Source organism: Culex quinquefasciatus, chromosome 3, assembly GCF_015732765.1.
Source record: "Culex quinquefasciatus strain JHB chromosome 3, VPISU_Cqui_1.0_pri_paternal, whole genome shotgun sequence".
NCBI classification, from domain to species: Eukaryota; Metazoa; Arthropoda; class Insecta; order Diptera; family Culicidae; genus Culex; species Culex quinquefasciatus.
Genome location: NC_051863.1, coordinates 144,403,066 through 144,422,316, shown reverse-complemented (window position 1 = coordinate 144,422,316; position 19,251 = coordinate 144,403,066). Strand labels below are relative to the sequence as shown.

Here is a 19,251-nt window from a genome sequence, read left to right as displayed (position 1 = left end):
CTTGAGCGAATTGGAAAACACATATTTATAAAACAAAACGAAGGGAGTTTTGTGTGTAATTTCGGTCTTGTGTGTGTGTTGTGAGAGTTTGATGTTGGTTTTTTGTTTGTACTGATTGTAAAAGTGGCCAATCTCACACTGTCTCCGTCGCGGTGTCCGTTACGTTTTGAAAAGATGTAACGTGGCATGGTTGGGTGAGTGTTGTTTTATTTAGTTTTTAATGTGTTTTTTTTCTTCTTTTTGTTTATTTTCTTTTTTTGCTTCACCTTTTCACAATTCTGACTGACAAGATTACATTCTTTGCTATGCATTCGGTGCGTCTCTTGCCGAGTTTGTCTCCACAATAATAATATATCAAATGTTAACTGTTTCTTTTTTTCTCTCTTGCTTTCCTCAGTAAATCTAGTATATAATCAAATGTATATAGGTTTTTTTTCTGTCTAATCTTTTTTTTCCGCGCAGGCTTGATTTCACCGGATGATCGAAAATGCTTACACACAGGCTTTAAATTTATATACCTTAACCGTTTGCTGCTACCCCACTTTTGGGATTTTATGTTTAGTTCTAGGATTTTGTTTTACTCTCTTTAAACATTTCTTTTAACTGTGTTGAATTTAGCGTTAGTTTTTGTTTAGTTTTTTTTCACTAGCTAAACGATTTAAAGATCGAAATCGATTTAGTTATGTAATAGCGTTTTTTTCTGTAATGTTTTTTTTTGTTTATTTAATAGCATATCTTTATGTAATATTTTTTAATGTAATATGTGTTGAAATTTCTCCCTATTTTTTGTTGGCGCCACCGTGTCTTACACCGCGCTGCGCAACGTCGGTTTAGGTATTCCTTTTAATTTCATTCGTCATTCCTGCGTTCGCTCTTCGATATGAGTAACTCTCCCCTATTCTTATTTGTCCACATGCCAGCGATAGGTTGTTGTCCACCACACACTCGTGTGTGTTGTGTGTGTGCTGCTGTTGTTGATATTCGTTTTGTTGTTTGTTTGTTTTGCTTTATAATAAACATATAAATAATAATGAATGTAATCCATTCACCTGCGTGAATTAAGCACCAAAATTCTGACAGCACCGAAATGCTGCATGAAGCGCCCCTAGCGGAATTTTCAGGAACTACGGAAATTTTAGGGTGGTTCATTTTATGAAAAGTAATTTAAAATTCTTCGAATTTATAAGATCTTGTAAAAGATTATGTTGGTTTTTTATCGAAATAAAGCGAATTTAACTAAAATGTGGTCTTTTGTCACCATTATGGTGAATAGTTATTTATGAATATGAATACTTAAAAAAAACTATTTAAATGTTAAGTCCTCGATTGAAAAGAAAAGTGTTGGTCTGGCGTGATAATAATCAGCATGTTGTCTTCTCTCGTGACCGATCCAAACAAGACAATTCGCATCGTACGAAAATGACGAAAAATTCCACTCCGAGTAAAAAATGAGTTTTTCTATCGTTCAGCAAAGTTTTACAAAAGTAGGGTGAAAAGCTTGGTGAAAAGATTGTTCCTGCACCTAAAATATACATTCGCCAAATTTTGCCAGCAGCTTTGGCACACTTTGAACTATTCTTTCCTGAATTTCCAGCTTGATTGATTGGGTCTAGCGACAGTTATGGGACTTTGAGTAAAAAAGTTGAGTTTTTCCAAATTTCTTCAAAGTTTTCCAAGAGTCGGGCGAAAAAGTTGTTCGGGCACCTAAAATATACATTCGCCAAATTTTGCCAGCAGCTTTGGCACACATTGAACTATACTTTCCTGAATTTCCAGCTTGATTGATTGGGTCTAGCGGGAGTTATGGGACTTTTGGTAAAAAAGTTGAGTTTTTCCAAATTTCTTCAAAGTTTTCCAAGAGTCGGGCGAAAAAGTTGTTCGGGCACCTAAAATATACATTCGCCAAATTTTGCCAGCAGCTTTGGCACACATTGAACTATACTTTCCTGAATTTCCAGCTTGATTGATTGGGTCTAGCGGGAGTTATGGGACTTTTGGTAAAAAAGTTGAGTTTTTCCAAATTTCTTCAAAGTTTCCCAAGAGTCGGGCGAAAAAGTTGTTCGGGCACCTAAAATATACACTCGCCAAATTTTGCCAGCAGCTTTGGCACACTTTGAACTATTCTTTCCTGAATTTCCAGCTTGATTGATTGGGTCTAGCGGCAGTTATGGGACTTTGAGTAAAAAGTTGAGTTTTTCCAAATTTCTTCAAAGTTTTCCAAGAGTCGGGCGAAAAAGTTGTTCGGGCACCTAAAATATACATTCGCCAAATTTTGCCAGCAGCTTTGGCACACTTTGAACTATTCTTTCCTGAATTTCCAGCTTGATTGATTGGGTCTAGCGGGAGTTATGGGACTTTGAGTAAAAAGTTGAGTTTTTCCAAATTTCTTCAAAGTTTTCCAAGAGTCGGGCGAAAAAGTTGTTCGGGCACCTAAAATATACATTCGCCAAATTTTGCCAGCAGCTTTGGCACACTTTGAACTATTCTTTCCTGAATTTCCAGCTTGATTGATTGGGTCTAGCGGGAGTTATGGGACTTTTGGTAAAAAAGTTGAGTTTTTCCAAATTTCTTCAAAGTTTCCCAAGAGTCGGGCGAAAAAGTTGTTCGGGCACCTAAAATATACACTCGCCAAATTTTGCCAGCAGCTTTGGCACACTTTGAACTATTCTTTCCTGAATTTCCAGCTTGATTGATTGGGTCTAGCGGCAGTTATGGGACTTTGAGTAAAAAAGTTGAGTTTTTCCAAATTTCTTCAAAGTTTTCCAAGAGTCGGGCGAAAAAGTTGTTCGGGCACCTAAAATATACATTCGCCAAATTTTGCCAGCAGCTTTGGCACACTTTGAACTATTCTTTCCTGAATTTCCAGCTTGATTGATTGGGTCTAGCGGGAGTTATGGGACTTTGAGTAAAAAAGTTGAGTTTTTCCAAATTTCTTCAAAGTTTTCCAAGAGTCGGGCGAAAAAGTTGTTCGGGCACCTAAAATATACATTCGCCAAATTTTGCCAGCAGCTTTGGCACACTTTGAACTATTCTTTCCTGAATTTCCAGCTTGATTGATTGGGTCTAGCGGGAGTTATGGGACTTTGAGTAAAAAAGTTGAGTTTTTCCAAATTTCTTCAAAGTTTTCCAAGAGTCGGGCGAAAAAGTTGTTCGGGCACCTAAAATATACATTCGCCAAATTTTGCCAGCAGCTTTGGCACACTTTGAACTATTCTTTCCTGAATTTCCAGCTTGATTGATTGGGTCTAGCGGGAGTTATGGGACTTTGAGTAAAAAAGTTGAGTTTTTCCAAATTTCTTCAAAGTTTTCCAAGAGTCGGGCGAAAAAGTTTTTCGGGCACCTAAAATATACATTCGCCAAATTTTGCCAGCAGCTTTGGCACACATTGAACTATACTTTCCTGAATTTCCAGCTTGATTGATTGGGTCTAGCGGGAGTTATGGGACTTTTGGTAAAAAGTTGAGTTTTCCAAATTTCTTCAAAGTTTCCCAAGAGTCGGGCGAAAAAGTTGTTCGGGCACCTAAAATATACACTCGCCAAATCATTGTTACTCGAGCATTTGTTGGTGAAGGTTGTCTGAATCAACATGACTCGTCGCGTCCCGGCGCAAAACGCCGGCAATATTGCCCTACCTGCGGCTCAAGGAGGCAAAAAAGTGGGAATTTCCAAAAGGAAGGTTGAGGCTTCAACTGATGGCCAAAAACCGGGGATTTCCAAAAGGAAGGTGCTTTTGGAAGTGACATCGAACAGCAAAAAGACGAAAAAGAGCGACGGTACTGTACCGATGGATGAGGAGGAGGAGAACTCTTCATCGCACGAGGAGCAGCTTTTGAAGAACAACAAGTTCGCTGGACTGCCTGACGAGGACCAGGTAGCGGAAGGAAAGGAGAATGAAGTGAAACAGCGAAAGGAGAAACTGCCTCCTTTTTATGTGCGGCAATCAGCAGCAACGATCGACTTCCGAGCGGGGCTGGTTGAACTCATCAAGTCTGGGAAAGTCCTAGGCAACATTCGTCTGTGTCAGGACGGATTTAAGGTGCTGGTGCAATCCAGGCAGCACTATCAACTGGTCAAGGATTACTTGACCGAAAACGAGGCGGAGTACTTTACCCATGATGTCGTCATGGATAAGCCGTACAAAATCGTCGTCAGAGGTCTGTACGACATGCCAGTGGAGGAATTAGCTGCCGAGCTAAAAGTTTTGAAACTGGATGTGTTGGCCGTGCACAAAATGAGCCGACGCAACAAAGACATCAAGTACCGTGACCAGCTCTACCTGCTGCATTTGGCTAAGGGATCGACGACGCTTCCTGAGCTGAAGGCGATTCGAGCGGTTTTCAACATTATCGTGTCGTGGGAGCGATACCGACCAGTGCACCGTGACGTCACACAATGCTTCAACTGCCTGGGTTTCGGGCACGGAGGTAAGAACTGCCACCTGAAGCGTCGTTGCGCGAAATGTGGTACCGATGCGCACATCACATCCCAGTGCATCCAAGATTCGCTGGTGAAGTGCCTCAACTGCAACGGTGAGCACTCGTCAACCGACCGAAAGTGCCCCAAGAGAGCTGAGTTCGTGAAAATTCGGCAGCAAGCATCGACGAAGAATCAGCCTCAGCGTCGTAGAACTCCTCCAGCCCTGGTGGAGCAAAATTTTCCACCTCTTCAACCGCGACGCCAGGTCCCGAACTTGGCACCGTTGCCGTTGGATCCCAGGAAGAGAGCTGAGATGAATCATCCACGGCCGGGTTCCAGCCAGGAGCCGAGACCGTCACCACCGGGCTTCAGCCAGGAGCCAAGACCAACCCAAGAACCAGCAGTTGAGGAAAATGGTAATGATCTTTACACCTCAACCGAACTCCTCAATATTTTCAAACAGATGTCCGCTGCACTGCGTGGATGCAAAACCAAGACCCAGCAGATTGAAGTGCTGACCTCGTTCGTCATCCAGTATGGATCGTAGGTCTCAAGCTGCTGAATTGGAACGCTTGCTCCATTAGGAGGAAGAACTTAGAGCTGGTGGATTTTCTTCGCGAGAAGGAGATCGACGTAGCTGCCATCACGGAAACTCATCTGAAGCCCGGTGAAAAAGTTTATCTGCAAAACTACAAGATCGCGACGCAGCTCGATAGGACCACCTCTGGAGGAGGAGGTGTGCTTGTCGCTGTTCATCGTGATCTCAAGCCACGCCGGCTGCCACACTTCAAGCTGGACATCATCGAGGCCGTTGGGGTGGAAATTTCCACTTCTGTTGGCCCAGTACTCTTCATTGCTGCATACTGCCCACGTCAGGTGAATGCCAGAGATGGTTCAGCAGCAAAACTGAAGGCGATATCCAGAAGCTGACACGGCGGAGCGCAAAGTACATCATTGCTGGTGACCTCAACGCGAAGCATGAAGTTTGGGGCAACAGCAGGAGGAATCGGAACGGAGTGATTCTGCACAACGATCTGCAAAACGGATACTACAACGTTGTGAGTCCGGATCGTCCAACGAGGGTGGCTCGGTCTGGGAATCACTCAATCATCGACTTCTTCATTACCAATATGGCTGAGAACGTGGCTCATCCTGAGGTGTTTGAAGAGTTGAGTTCTGATCACTATCCGGTGGTTGTGGAGGTTGGAGCTTCCGTTACTCCGCAGCGGCAACCAACCCGGAAAGATTACCACAACGTTGACTGGCAGCAGTTTCAGCAAGTGGTCGACAGCAACATCGACTATGATCAACACCCTGAAACTTCTGCTGATATTGATCGTTCGCTGGAGGTGATCCAGCAGGCTATCAACCAAGCAGAGGCTGCCAACGTTCGAGAGGTTCCTGTTAATTTTAAGGTAACTGATATTGACGTAGATACTAAACACTTGATTCGACTTAGGAATGTTTATAGGAGACAATATCAACGGACTGGGGACTATGACAAAAGGATTTCAGTTAACAATTTGAACAAAATCATACAAGATCGACTTGACAATATCAGAAATCAAGAATTTTCAAAACATGTAAGCCAGCTTGGGAATTATTCAAAACCATTTTGGAAACTTTCCAAAGTTCTTAAAAACAAACCAAAGCCTATTCCTCCTCTTATTGTTGAGGATTCTCCTTTGATTACATCTGAGGAAAAGGCAAATGCACTTGGGATTCATTTTGTTAGTTCTCATAATCTTGGCGCTTCCATGACCAGCCGTAAAGAAACATCAGTTGCCAATAGTATTTCAACAATCAATGACTCTACCTTTGAATTTCCTGCAGATTCCCATGTTTCTGGTGAGGAAGTCAAAGTTGCAGTAAAACAAATGAAAAATATGAAAGCTCCTGGCTTTGATAACATTTTTAATCTGGTGTTGAAAAAACAGAGTGATCAGTTCTTTCAACATCTAGCCAATATTTTCAATAAATGTTTGCAACTTGGTTACTTCCCTACCAATTGGAAGCTGGGCAAAGTCATACCAATTTTGAAGCCTCAAAAAGATCCAACATCGCCAACAAGTTATCGTCCCATTAGTCTTTTGAGTAGTCTGTCCAAACTCTTTGAGAAGGTCATCTATTCAAGGCTTTTGGATTTTACCAACGATAATAATATAATTTTGAACGAGCAGTTTGGCTTCCGCAAGGGACATAATACTGCTCATCAGCTTACGAGAGTAACTAAAATCATCAAGCAGAACAAGCTTGAGTCTAAATCAACTGCTATGGCTTTGTTGGATGTTGAGAAGGCTTTTGACAATGTTTGGCATGATGGTTTGATACATAAACTGTATTTATACGGTTTTCCAATGTATCTTATCAAAATTATCCAGCACTATCTTTCGGAGAGATCGTTCAGGGTTTTTCTGAATGGGATTGCTTCTGGATTATTCAACATTGATGCTGGGGTTCCCCAAGGAAGTATTCTTGGCCCACTTCTGTACAATATTTTTACATCTGATTTGCCTACTCTTCCTGGTAATGGTGTGTTGTCACTTTTTGCTGATGACACTGCCGTTATTTATAAGGGTAAAATAACCAGATATTTAGTTGGCCGTCTTCAGAAGGGTCTTGACGTTCTTTCCGAATACTTTGGCGACTGGAAAATTCGCATAAATGCAGCCAAAACTCAAACCATCATTTTTCCACTTTCTAAATCGGCCCGATTTGCCCCAAAGGATGATGTTTTGATTAAAATGAATGATGTTTCAATACCCTGGTCAAAGGAAGTTGTCTATTTAGGTCTCATACTTGACTTGAAACTATTGTTTCGGCAGCATGTAGACAAAATATTGAACAAGTGCAGCATTCTCATCAGGTGTTTGTATCCTTTAATAAACAGAAAGTCAAAGCTATCTTTGAAAAATAAGCTAGCAGTTTACAAACAAATAATTTATCCCGTTATTGAGTATGCAGTACCTGTTTGGGAGTGTTGCGCTAGAACTCATAAATTGAAGCTCCAGCGTGTCCAAAACAAGGTACTCAAAATGGTTTTGAATGTTCCTGGCTGGACAAGATCAAATGAGGTTCATGAATTAGCAGAAGTAAAAATGTTGGATCAGAAGATTCAAGAAAAATGTTTGAAATTCAGGGCAAAATGTGCTATTTCTGAATACCCCTTGATTCAAGGATTGGTTTAGTTTATTGTAAGTTTAGGTTAGTTTTAGGTTAGGTTATGTTTCTTAACATTTTTTTTTCCTCATTGTACCTAGTGTTACAAAAATGGTAAATCATATACTTTCAAAGTTATGAAAATGAACAGTGTTTAAATCACGAAAAGCAAACTAAAGCTGAAGAGCCACAGCTGACCACTTATTATGTAAACCAAATGTAATTATTATAAGAAAGATTCAATAAAGTATATTTAATTCAAAAAAAAAAAATCACCAAATTTTGCCAGCAGCTTTGGCACACTTTGAACTATTCTTTCCTGAATTTCCAGCTTGATTGATTGGGTCTAGCGGCAGTTATGGGACTTTGAGTAAAAAGTTGAGTTTTTCCAAATTTCTTCAAAGTTTTCCAAGAGTCGGGCGAAAAAGTTGTTCGGGCACCTAAAATATACATTCGCCAAATTTTGCCAGCAGCTTTGGCACACTTTGAACTATTCTTTCCTGAATTTCCAGCTTGATTGATTGGGTCTAGCGGGAGTTATGGGACTTTGAGTAAAAAGTTGAGTTTTTCCAAATTTCTTCAAAGTTTTCCAAGAGTCGGGCGAAAAAGTTGTTCGGGCACCTAAAATATACATTCGCCAAATTTTGCCAGCAGCTTTGGCACACTTTGAACTATTCTTTCCTGAATTTCCAGCTTGATTGATTGGGTCTAGCGGGAGTTATGGGACTTTTGGTAAAAAAGTTGAGTTTTTCCAAATTTCTTCAAAGTTTCCCAAGAGTCGGGCGAAAAAGTTGTTCGGGCACCTAAAATATACACTCGCCAAATTTTGCCAGCAGCTTTGGCACACTTTGAACTATTCTTTCCTGAATTTCCAGCTTGATTGATTGGGTCTAGCGGCAGTTATGGGACTTTGAGTAAAAAAGTTGAGTTTTTCCAAATTTCTTCAAAGTTTTCCAAGAGTCGGGCGAAAAAGTTGTTCGGGCACCTAAAATATACATTCGCCAAATTTTGCCAGCAGCTTTGGCACACTTTGAACTATTCTTTCCTGAATTTCCAGCTTGATTGATTGGGTCTAGCGGGAGTTATGGGACTTTGAGTAAAAAAGTTGAGTTTTTCCAAATTTCTTCAAAGTTTTCCAAGAGTCGGGCGAAAAAGTTGTTCGGGCACCTAAAATATACATTCGCCAAATTTTGCCAGCAGCTTTGGCACACTTTGAACTATTCTTTCCTGAATTTCCAGCTTGATTGATTGGGTCTAGCGGGAGTTATGGGACTTTGAGTAAAAAAGTTGAGTTTTTCCAAATTTCTTCAAAGTTTTCCAAGAGTCGGGCGAAAAAGTTGTTCGGGCACCTAAAATATACATTCGCCAAATTTTGCCAGCAGCTTTGGCACACATTGAACTATACTTTTCTAAATTTTCAACTTGATTGATCGGGTCTAGCGGCAGTTATGGGACTTTGAGTAAAAAAGTTGAGTTTTTCCAAATTTCTTCAAAGTTTTCCAAGAGTCGGGCGAAAAAGTTGTTCGGGCACCTAAAATATACATTCGCCAAATTTTGCCAGCAGCTTTGGCACACTTTGAACTAAACTTTCCTAAATTTCCAGCTTGATTGATTGGGTCTAGCGGGAGTTATGGGCCTTTGAGTAAAAAAGTTGAGTTTTTCCAAATTTCTTCAAAGTTTTCCAAGAGTCGGGCGAAAAAGTTGTTCGGGCACCTAAAATATACATTCGCTAAATTTTGCCAGCAGCTTTGGCACACTTTGAACTATACTTTCCTGAATTTCCAGCTTGATTGATTGGGTCTAGCGGGAGTTATGGGACTTTGGGTAAAAAAGTTGAGTTTTTCCAAATTTCTTCAAAGTTTTCAAGAGTCGGGCGAAAAAGTTGTTCGGGCACCTAAAATATACATTCGCCAAATTTTGCCAGCAGCTTTGGCACACTTTGAACTATTCTTTCCTGAATTTCCAGCTTGATTGATAGGGTCTAGCGGGAGTTATGGGACTTTGGGTAAAAAAGTTGAGTTTTTCCACATTTCTTCAAAGTTTTCCAAGAGTCGGGCGAAAAAGTTGTTCGGGCACCTAAAATATACATTCGCCAAATTTTGCCAGCAGCTTTGGCACACTTTGAACTATTCTTTCCTGAATTTCCAGCTTGATTGATTGGGTCTAGCGGGAGTTATGGGACTTTGGGTAAAAGTTGAGTTTTTCCAAATTTCTTCAAAGTTTCCCAAGAGTCGGGCGAAAAAGTTGTTCGGGCACCTAAAATATACATTCGCCAAATTTTGCCAGCAGCTTTGGCACACTTTGAACTAAACTTTTCTAAATTTTCAACTTGATTGATCGGGTCTAGCGACAGTTATGGGACTTTGAGTAAAAAAGTTGAGTTTTTCCAAATTTCTTCAAAGTTTTCCAAGAGTCGGGCGAAAAAGTTGTTCGGGCACCTAAAATATACATTCGCCAAATTTTGCCAGCAGCTTTGGCACACATTGAACTATACTTTCCTGAATTTCCAGCTTGATTGATTGGGTCTAGCGGGAGTTATGGGACTTTTGGTAAAAAAGTTGAGTTTTTCCAAATTTCTTCAAAGTTTTCCAAGAGTCGGGCGAAAAAGTTGTTCGGGCACCTAAAATATACATTCGCCAAATTTTGCCAGCAGATTTGGCACACTTTGAACTATTCTTTCCTGAATTTCCAGCTTGATTGATTGGGTCTAGCGGGAGTTATGGGACTTTGAGTAAAAAAGTTGAGTTTTTCCAAATTTCTTCAAAGTTTTCCAAGAGTCGGGCGAAAAAGTTGTTCGGGCACCTAAAATATACATTCGCCAAATTTTGCCAGCAGCTTTGGCACACTTTGAACTAAACTTTCCTAAATTTCCAGCTTGATTGATTGGGTCTAGCGGGAGTTATGGGCCTTTGAGTAAAAAAGTTGAGTTTTTCCAAATTTCTTCAAAGTTTTCCAAGAGTCGGGCGAAAAAGTTGTTCGGGCACCTAAAATATACATTCGCTAAATTTTGCCAGCAGCTTTGGCACACTTTGAACTATACTTTCCTGAATTTCCAGCTTGATTGATTGGGTCTAGCGGGAGTTATGGGACTTTGGGTAAAAAGTTGAGTTTTCCAAATTTCTTCAAAGTTTTCAAGAGTCGGGCGAAAAAGTTGTTCGGGCACCTAAAATATACATTCGCCAAATTTTGCCAGCAGGTTTGGCACACTTTGAACTATTCTTTCCTGAATTTCCAGCTTGATTGATAGGGTCTAGCGGGAGTTATGGGACTTTGGGTAAAAAAGTTGAGTTTTTCCACATTTCTTCAAAGTTTTCCAAGAGTCGGGCGAAAAAGTTGTTCGGGCACCTAAAATATACATTCGCCAAATTTTGCCAGCAGCTTTGGCACACTTTGAACTATTCTTTCCTGAATTTCCAGCTTGATTGATAGGGTCTAGCGGGAGTTATGGGACTTTGGGTAAAAAAGTTGAGTTTTTCCACATTTCTTCAAAGTTTTCCAAGAGTCGGGCGAAAAAGTTGTTCGGGCACCTAAAATATACATTCGCCAAATTTTGCCAGCAGCTTTGGCACACTTTGAACTAAACTTTACTAAATTTTCAACTTGATTGATCGGGTCTAGCGGGAGTTATGGGACTTTTGGTAAAAAAGTTGAGTTTTTCCAAATTTCTTCAAAGTTTTCCAAGAGTCGGGCGAAAAAGTTTTTCGGGCACCTAAAATATACATTCGCCAAATTTTGCCAGCAGCTTTGGCACACATTGAACTATACTTTCCTGAATTTCCAGCTTGATTGATTGGGTCTAGCGGGAGTTATGGGACTTTTGGTAAAAAAGTTGAGTTTTTCCAAATTTCTTCAAAGTTTTCCAAGAGTCGGGCGAAAAAGTTGTTCGGGCACCTAAAATATACATTCGCCAAATTTTGCCAGCAGCTTTGGCACACATTGAACTATACTTTCCTGAATTTCCAGCTTGATTGATTGGGTCTAGCGGGAGTTATGGGACTTTTGGTAAAAAAGTTGAGTTTTTCCAAATTTCTTCAAAGTTTTCCAAGAGTCGGGCGAAAAAGTTGTTCGGGCACCTAAAATATACATTCGCCAAATTTTGCCAGCAGCTTTGGCACACATTGAACTATACTTTCCTGAATTTCCAGCTTGATTGATTGGGTCTAGCGGGAGTTATGGGACTTTTGGTAAAAAAGTTGAGTTTTCCAAATTTCTTCAAAGTTTTCCAAGAGTCGGGCGAAAAAGTTGTTCGGGCACCTAAAATATACATTCGCCAAATTTTGCCAGCAGCTTTGGCACACTTTGAACTATTCTTTCCTGAATTTCCAGCTTGATTGATTGGGTCTAGCGGGAGTTATGGGACTTTGAGTAAAAAAGTTGAGTTTTTCCAAATTTCTTCAAAGTTTTCCAAGAGTCGGGCGAAAAAGTTGTTCGGGCACCTAAAATATACATTCGCCAAATTTTGCCAGCAGCTTTGGCACACTTTGAACTATTCTTTCCTGAATTTCCAGCTTGATTGATTGGGTCTAGAGACTTTGAGTAAAAAAGTTGAGTTTTTCCAAATTTCTTCAAAGTTTTCCAAGAGTCGGGCGAAAAAGTTGTTCGGGCACCTAAAATATACATTCGCCAAATTTTGCCAGCAGCTTTGGCACACTTTGAACTATTCTTTCCTGAATTTCCAGCTTGATTGATTGGGTCTAGCGGGAGTTATGGGACTTTGAGTAAAAAAGTTGAGTTTTTCCAAATTTCTTCAAAGTTTTCCAAGAGTCGGGCGAAAAAGTTGTTCGGGCACCTAAAATATACATTCGCCAAATTTTGCCAGCAGCTTTGGCACACATTGAACTATACTTTTCTAAATTTTCAACTTGATTGATCGGGTCTAGCGGCAGTTATGGGACTTTGAGTAAAAAAGTTGAGTTTTTCCAAATTTCTTCAAAGTTTTCCAAGAGTCGGGCGAAAAAGTTGTTCGGGCACCTAAAATATACATTCGCCAAATTTTGCCAGCAGCTTTGGCACACTTTGAACTAAACTTTCCTAAATTTCCAGCTTGATTGATTGGGTCTAGCGGGAGTTATGGGCCTTTGAGTAAAAAAGTTGAGTTTTTCCAAATTTCTTCAAAGTTTTCCAAGAGTCGGGCGAAAAAGTTGTTCGGGCACCTAAAATATACATTCGCTAAATTTTGCCAGCAGCTTTGGCACACTTTGAACTATACTTTCCTGAATTTCCAGCTTGATTGATTGGGTCTAGCGGGAGTTATGGGACTTTGGGTAAAAAAGTTGAGTTTTTCCAAATTTCTTCAAAGTTTTCCAAGAGTCGGGCGAAAAAGTTGTTCGGGCACCTAAAATATACATTCGCCAAATTTTGCCAGCAGCTTTGGCACACTTTGAACTATTCTTTCCTGAATTTCCAGCTTGATTGATAGGGTCTAGCGGGAGTTATGGGACTTTGGGTAAAAAAGTTGAGTTTTTCCACATTTCTTCAAAGTTTTCCAAGAGTCGGGCGAAAAAGTTGTTCGGGCACCTAAAATATACATTCGCCAAATTTTGCCAGCAGCTTTGGCACACTTTGAACTATTCTTTCCTGAATTTCCAGCTTGATTGATTGGGTCTAGCGGGAGTTATGGGACTTTGGGTAAAAAAGTTGAGTTTTTCCAAATTTCTTCAAAGTTTCCCAAGAGTCGGGCGAAAAAGTTGTTCGGGCACCTAAAATATACATTCGCCAAATTTTGCCAGCAGCTTTGGCACACTTTGAACTAAACTTTTCTAAATTTTCAACTTGATTGATCGGGTCTAGCGACAGTTATGGGACTTTGAGTAAAAAGTTGAGTTTTTCCAAATTTCTTCAAAGTTTTCCAAGAGTCGGGCGAAAAGTTGTTCGGGCACCTAAAATATACATTCGCCAAATTTTGCCAGCAGCTTTGGCACACATTGAACTATACTTTCCTGAATTTCCAGCTTGATTGATTGGGTCTAGCGGGAGTTATGGGACTTTGGTAAAAAGTTGAGTTTTTCCAAATTTCTTCAAAGTTTTCCAAGAGTCGGGCGAAAAAGTTGTTCGGGCACCTAAAATATACATTCGCCAAATTTTGCCAGCAGCTTTGGCACACGTCTTAATACGTCTTATCGCTTTTACTCATGGACTGTAATGCTGCTCGTTGTCGTTGCTGCGACTTTACTCCCGTATTCACGCACACCAAAAAAATATAAACCATATTATTCATATAAAAAAGGCCACATTCCCTCCTTCTTCTTATAACACCGATTTCTCTGTGCCCCCTTGTACTTTGCATCTATCTATCTATCTATTTAGTACAAGAGAGCACAATGACATCGATATTATACTTTTCGAAGCCGTTCAAAAGTTACGTCCATATATAGTATGTATCCCAAAAAAAAAAAATTAAACTCCTGCCGTCTCGCAATATCTTATCAGATTATGGACGCAATTTTTGAACTGCTCTTTCCGGGCTTGGGACCGTCATCAGCAGTGGAAATAACTATGTCTTAAGAGATTCGGAAATAGATATCCCACTGCTGAAGGCGAAGTTAAATGGGCTCAAAGAAAAATATTTAGGTAAAGATAATCAAACATATAAACTAACAACGAAAAAATATATCCTCATGTTTAGGACCAAAACGATCCTCTGAAGACATAGCTTCACAAACAGCAGAACAATAAAGAAGAAAAGATTGCTATTGGCTGTTTTCACCCTCTGGCTTGATTTCGCTACCGCTGCTGCCCATTTAAAATTGGTCTAGACCGGTTCCTTATAATATATAAAATATATAATATATCCTTTGTTATTGTTTAATGTTTATTGCATTATTAAACTTTTAGTTATATAATACAATACCCATTTGCAGTACTTTTAACGGCCGTTTTCTTGTTTTAACGTTTAAAGCATTATAACATTTTTCAACGTTATAATACAACACCCGTTGGTAGTACTTTTGATTATCATCATTTTGTTTTATTTGAATGTTGATTGTATTATAAAATTTGGTGATAATATAATACAATCCCCATTTGTACTGCATTTGCTGATCAACTTTTTTTTTAATTGTTTAATGTGTATTGTATTATAAAATATTGTAGTGATATAATACAATACCCATCTGCAGTACTTTTTAACGATCGTTTTCTTGTTTTAACGTTTAAAGCATTATAACATTTTTCAACGTTATAATACAATACCCGTTCGTGGTATTTTTGATTATTATCATTTTGTTTTATTTGAATGTTGATTGTATTATAAAATTTGGTGATAATATAATACAATCCCCATTTGTACTGCATTTGCTGATCAACTTTTTTTTTAATTGTTTAATGTGTATTGTATTATAAAATATTGTAGTGATATAATACAATACCCATCTGCAGTACTTTTTAACGATCGTTTTCTTGTTTTAACGTTTAAAGCATTATAACATTTTTCAACGTTATAATACAATACCCGTTCGTGGTATTTTTGATTATTATCATTTTGTTTTATTTGAATGTTGATTGTATTATAAAATTTTGTTTTAATATAATAAAATCCCCATTTGTACTGCATTTGCTGATCAACTTTTTTTATTGTTTAATGTGTATTGTATTATAAAATATTGTAGTGATATAATACAATACCCATCTGCAGTACTTTTTAACGATCGTTTTCTTGTTTTAACGTTTAAAGCATTATAACATTTTTCAACGTTATAATACAATACCCGTTCGTGGTATTTTTGATTATTATCATTTTGTTTTATTTGAATGTTGATTGTATTATAAAATTTTGTTTTAATATAATAAAATCCCCATTTGTACTGCATTTGCTGATCAACTTTTTTTATTGTTTAATGTTTATTGTATTATACAACTTTTTCGCGATATAATACAATACCCATTTGGAGTACTATTGGTGATCGGTTGATTCTATGTTTAAATTAATGGTAACATATTTCTTTGTTAAATGAAATTTATCATTTTTAACAATAAAATTCATCAGTGTTTTCTTTTTGTACACTTTTCTAGTACTTTGGACTCAACTGGAGTACTTCTGACAATCATTAAATGGATTTAACATTTTTCAAACATAAAACAATATGTTAGGTGATCATCTCACATAATGTTTACACATTATACAAACGAAATTCTCAAATACTGATTTCATTTTAGCTTCTGGAACAGTTGATGTTGCACACTTTTTATCCCAAATTCTACGACAAATTTTGCAGCATGTCCATTCTATTCCCTGTTCATACCTGTCTCTCATGCACTTGGCACAATTATGCTCAACATTATCTGAATGTCGAATTAGATATTCTACGAAAGTTTTTCTGAATTCTTTTGGATCAAAGTTTCGTTCAAATATATGTTTGTTTTCAATGAGATTTTTTATATTTTTGATAACAAAAATACCACAATTGTAACCATCGCTCTGTTTGTTTTGAGTTATGTTCATCACATGCAATTCTGAAATTCGTTTAAGGATGTTTTCGTATTTAACGTTCCCAGCGGTAGCTTGCTTTGCTGTTGCCAAAATTCTATTATGCATTTCATTTGCAGATTTGGCTGAATTCAACGAATCAAAAAAGTAAAAACGATTTTGCATAAAGTCAATTACTGCTGCTGTAAAATGTGAACTAAAATGAATAGGTATTATAACAATCGGTTTATTGACAATCTTAGCTAAAATATTGTTTATAGATTCCTTGTCATAATCTTTTGAGGGCAAAAATCCAAATAGCATCTTTCCTTGATCACAAAATAAAACGGAAGCTTGAATTTGATTGATTCTGCAAATAAATCTTAAGGAAAATTCTAGACCAAAATTCGTTAACCATTCGGTTCCAGCGTTAAGCCAAAACTTTGAAATACTTTGAACATCAAGGGAATCCGTGTGCTTTAAAACTACTTTAACACCATTGCATTCTTCGGAACGGGGTTTTTCGTAATAAGCAATATTAGAGATTAAATTATTCTCAAAAAACTTTATATCAAGGTTTTGTTTTATTTCATTAGTTGAATTGGAATCAAATCCACGAAAACCAATGACTGTGTCATTTTGCTCACACCCATGGAAAGCACTATTTGAAGTATGTGATTGATACCCTGGAAAATAAATACTCGAATCATGAAACATAAATCCACCTAAGGTTGCTTCGTTAATAACGGTTTGAGCAATCTCAAGTTCACGACGACGAGACTTATCGAATAATGATGATTTATTTGTTATTTGCCCTGAAACATGTGAAATAGACGATTCATTGAACAAGTTTGATTCAAACGGAGCGGTTTTAGTTGCTGGTGTTGATGATACAGGAATTCGCCCATTATCATTGGACTCTTCATTGCCATTAAGCAGTGTTATATTAAGCTTGCGAATTTTCCGTCCTGAGATTTCTTCGAAAGGTGATGATCGTTTATTTTTTATGTTTGTTTCGTTTTCTAATTGACTATTCGACTCATCAATTAATGATTTTATACGCGATTTAGTTGATTCGTCTTCGGAAACAACAGAAGCAACTGTTTCGGTAAAACAGTTCGCATCGACTTTAAGCAAATTATCTTCCCCAGATAGTGATGATTTGAGAGCAAATCGTTTGAACAGTAGATTACCTGAACTACATTTCACCTGTTCAGGTTTTTTAGCGATTTTCAAATTTTGCGTAAGTTCTTCATAAATTTCTTCATGAATTGTTGAAAGACGTGGTATTGATTCTTCAACGTTCTGACTGTCCAGAATGGTGGAAACACCTCTGCCTCTGTTGATGCGAGTTTTAGGAGTTTGAACCTTGTTGCAAATAAATCGTGTCATTTCTTCGTTTGTTGGCAATGTTTTATCTACTTTCCGATATTTCCGTTTAGATTTGCTATTTTCAGCTCTCACTGAAGATTTTTTATATGATTCTTTCATTTTAATAACATCTTTAACCTGTAGATTAGCAACTGCATCACTATCCACTGAGAATATTGAGCTAGTGCAAGAAGATGGAGTACGAATCTGTGGAGAGAATTGACCACTTCTTCGTGAGCCTGGCGTCCCTTTCCTACCTGTATTATGTTTTGGTGTTGCACTGTGTCTGGGATTGCGGGTAGTTTTAGTTTGGGGAATTTGAAGTTCAAATTGTAACATTTTCGCTTCAATCTCAGGTTTGAAGATATCTGTAATATGTGCATCGATCCTAATGGGCGGATCTCCACACGTAATACACTTCCTTATGGCTGCTTTTGTGTTTTTGTGATGTGCTTCAATAACTCCGTTATTAGCGCGATTTTTTTCTAAATTTTTCTCTACGTCGGAAGCATCATACACTTTAAATGTAAGCATTTGTCCTAACATTGGAGCATACGTAACGTATTTTCGCATAAAATGAACGATAAAATTGTACAATGCTTCGTTATGCTTACGAAAATCATCCAAAGTTTCAAACTTTGCCAATACGACATTTTCAAAGTCCTTGAACGCATCGCGATAAAATGGACTGTTTTCATAAATCGTTTTGAATTCTTTAGAAACAGATGGAAACCTTTCGTTGGTAGTCTCTTCTACATCAGATATATCCATAGGTTGATCGTTTTTGCCGTTACAATTATCAGTTTTTACTTTAAGATTAGCAAACGCTGAGGATTTTTCTTCAAAGTCATCAGTAATCAGATAAATCCAAAAATGTTTCAAGAGATCGTAGAAGTCTCGTAGATATCTTGTATTTAATAATGCAAAAAGCACTACTTTACATAAATGATTATTTTTATCACTTTTATCAGGAAACAGTTTGTCAACTCTTTGATAAAAAGCCTTTGCTAAGTGGGAAGAACAGAAACGAATAACTACAAATTTTATTTCAGTTTCAGGATCAATTGCTAGCAAATCAATATATTCAGAACAAGTTTGGAGATAACGTACAATGTCCATTGAGTTAAATGCAAGCGCACATGCATTCACATTGGCCAAGCAAAAATCTGTTATAATTTGGTTCACGATACTGTAAATGGGTCTGCTTGTAGACCTTTTGATCAGGTCGACAACTCTTATGTAATTGATTGTAATGTTAGTAGTTGTATGTTCTGTTGTAAAAATTTCAGTCAGTGGGAACGTTATTACCGCTTCTTCGGATTGATCGCACTTAATTTGTGTAACTAAACTATACATGAAAACTTGCTTTCGACTTTTAACGTAGGTTCGAGGCTCGGCAAAAACGCTTCCTGTAGCATCTGCACCTAACTTTAAAGGCCCCTGAATAAGGCTGGCTTTGATAAGAACATCAACTTGACGCTGTGAGAGAAGGATAACTGTAAGCGGTTCCACCGACATCTGATATACGTATGAATCTGGAATCGCGGACATCTTGATAAGAGCCAACAAAGGATCATTATCTAATCGTAGGTCCATTCTGCCCTCGGCTGAAATTTTTCGAATAAGCTCAGCTGAACCCGCTAGATTTAAATCTTTTAGGTCTACTATTCTTTGTTTGTTCTCTTTAATCTTATTTCGATAGAAATCAATAGCAGTAGTTTTCCGTAGTTCACGTTTAGTCTTGATTCGATCTTTACCACGGTGTTGATCAGCGGTTATGATTCTATGATCGATATCAGCCAAATCATGCAATACTCGGAATTGTATGTCATCTGTGCCATTTATGGCGAACCGCGCACTAAAAAGAAACCGTTTACATGTGTTGTGTTTACATCTTCCGT

At 38.2% G+C, this 19,251-nt stretch overlaps 1 long non-coding RNA gene across 1 annotated transcript in view; it reads right to left on the bottom strand.

Annotated features, from left to right (window-relative positions):
• Positions 1–252: 252 nt before the first annotated feature.
• The window catches only part of LOC119770454, a 57,100-nt gene continuing 38,101 nt past the window's right edge, over positions 253–19,251 (bottom strand). Inside the window, exon 2 of the long non-coding RNA XR_005278831.1 lies at positions 253–1,049. This is a non-coding gene — a long non-coding RNA (uncharacterized LOC119770454). The remainder of the gene's footprint in view (positions 1,050–19,251) is intronic.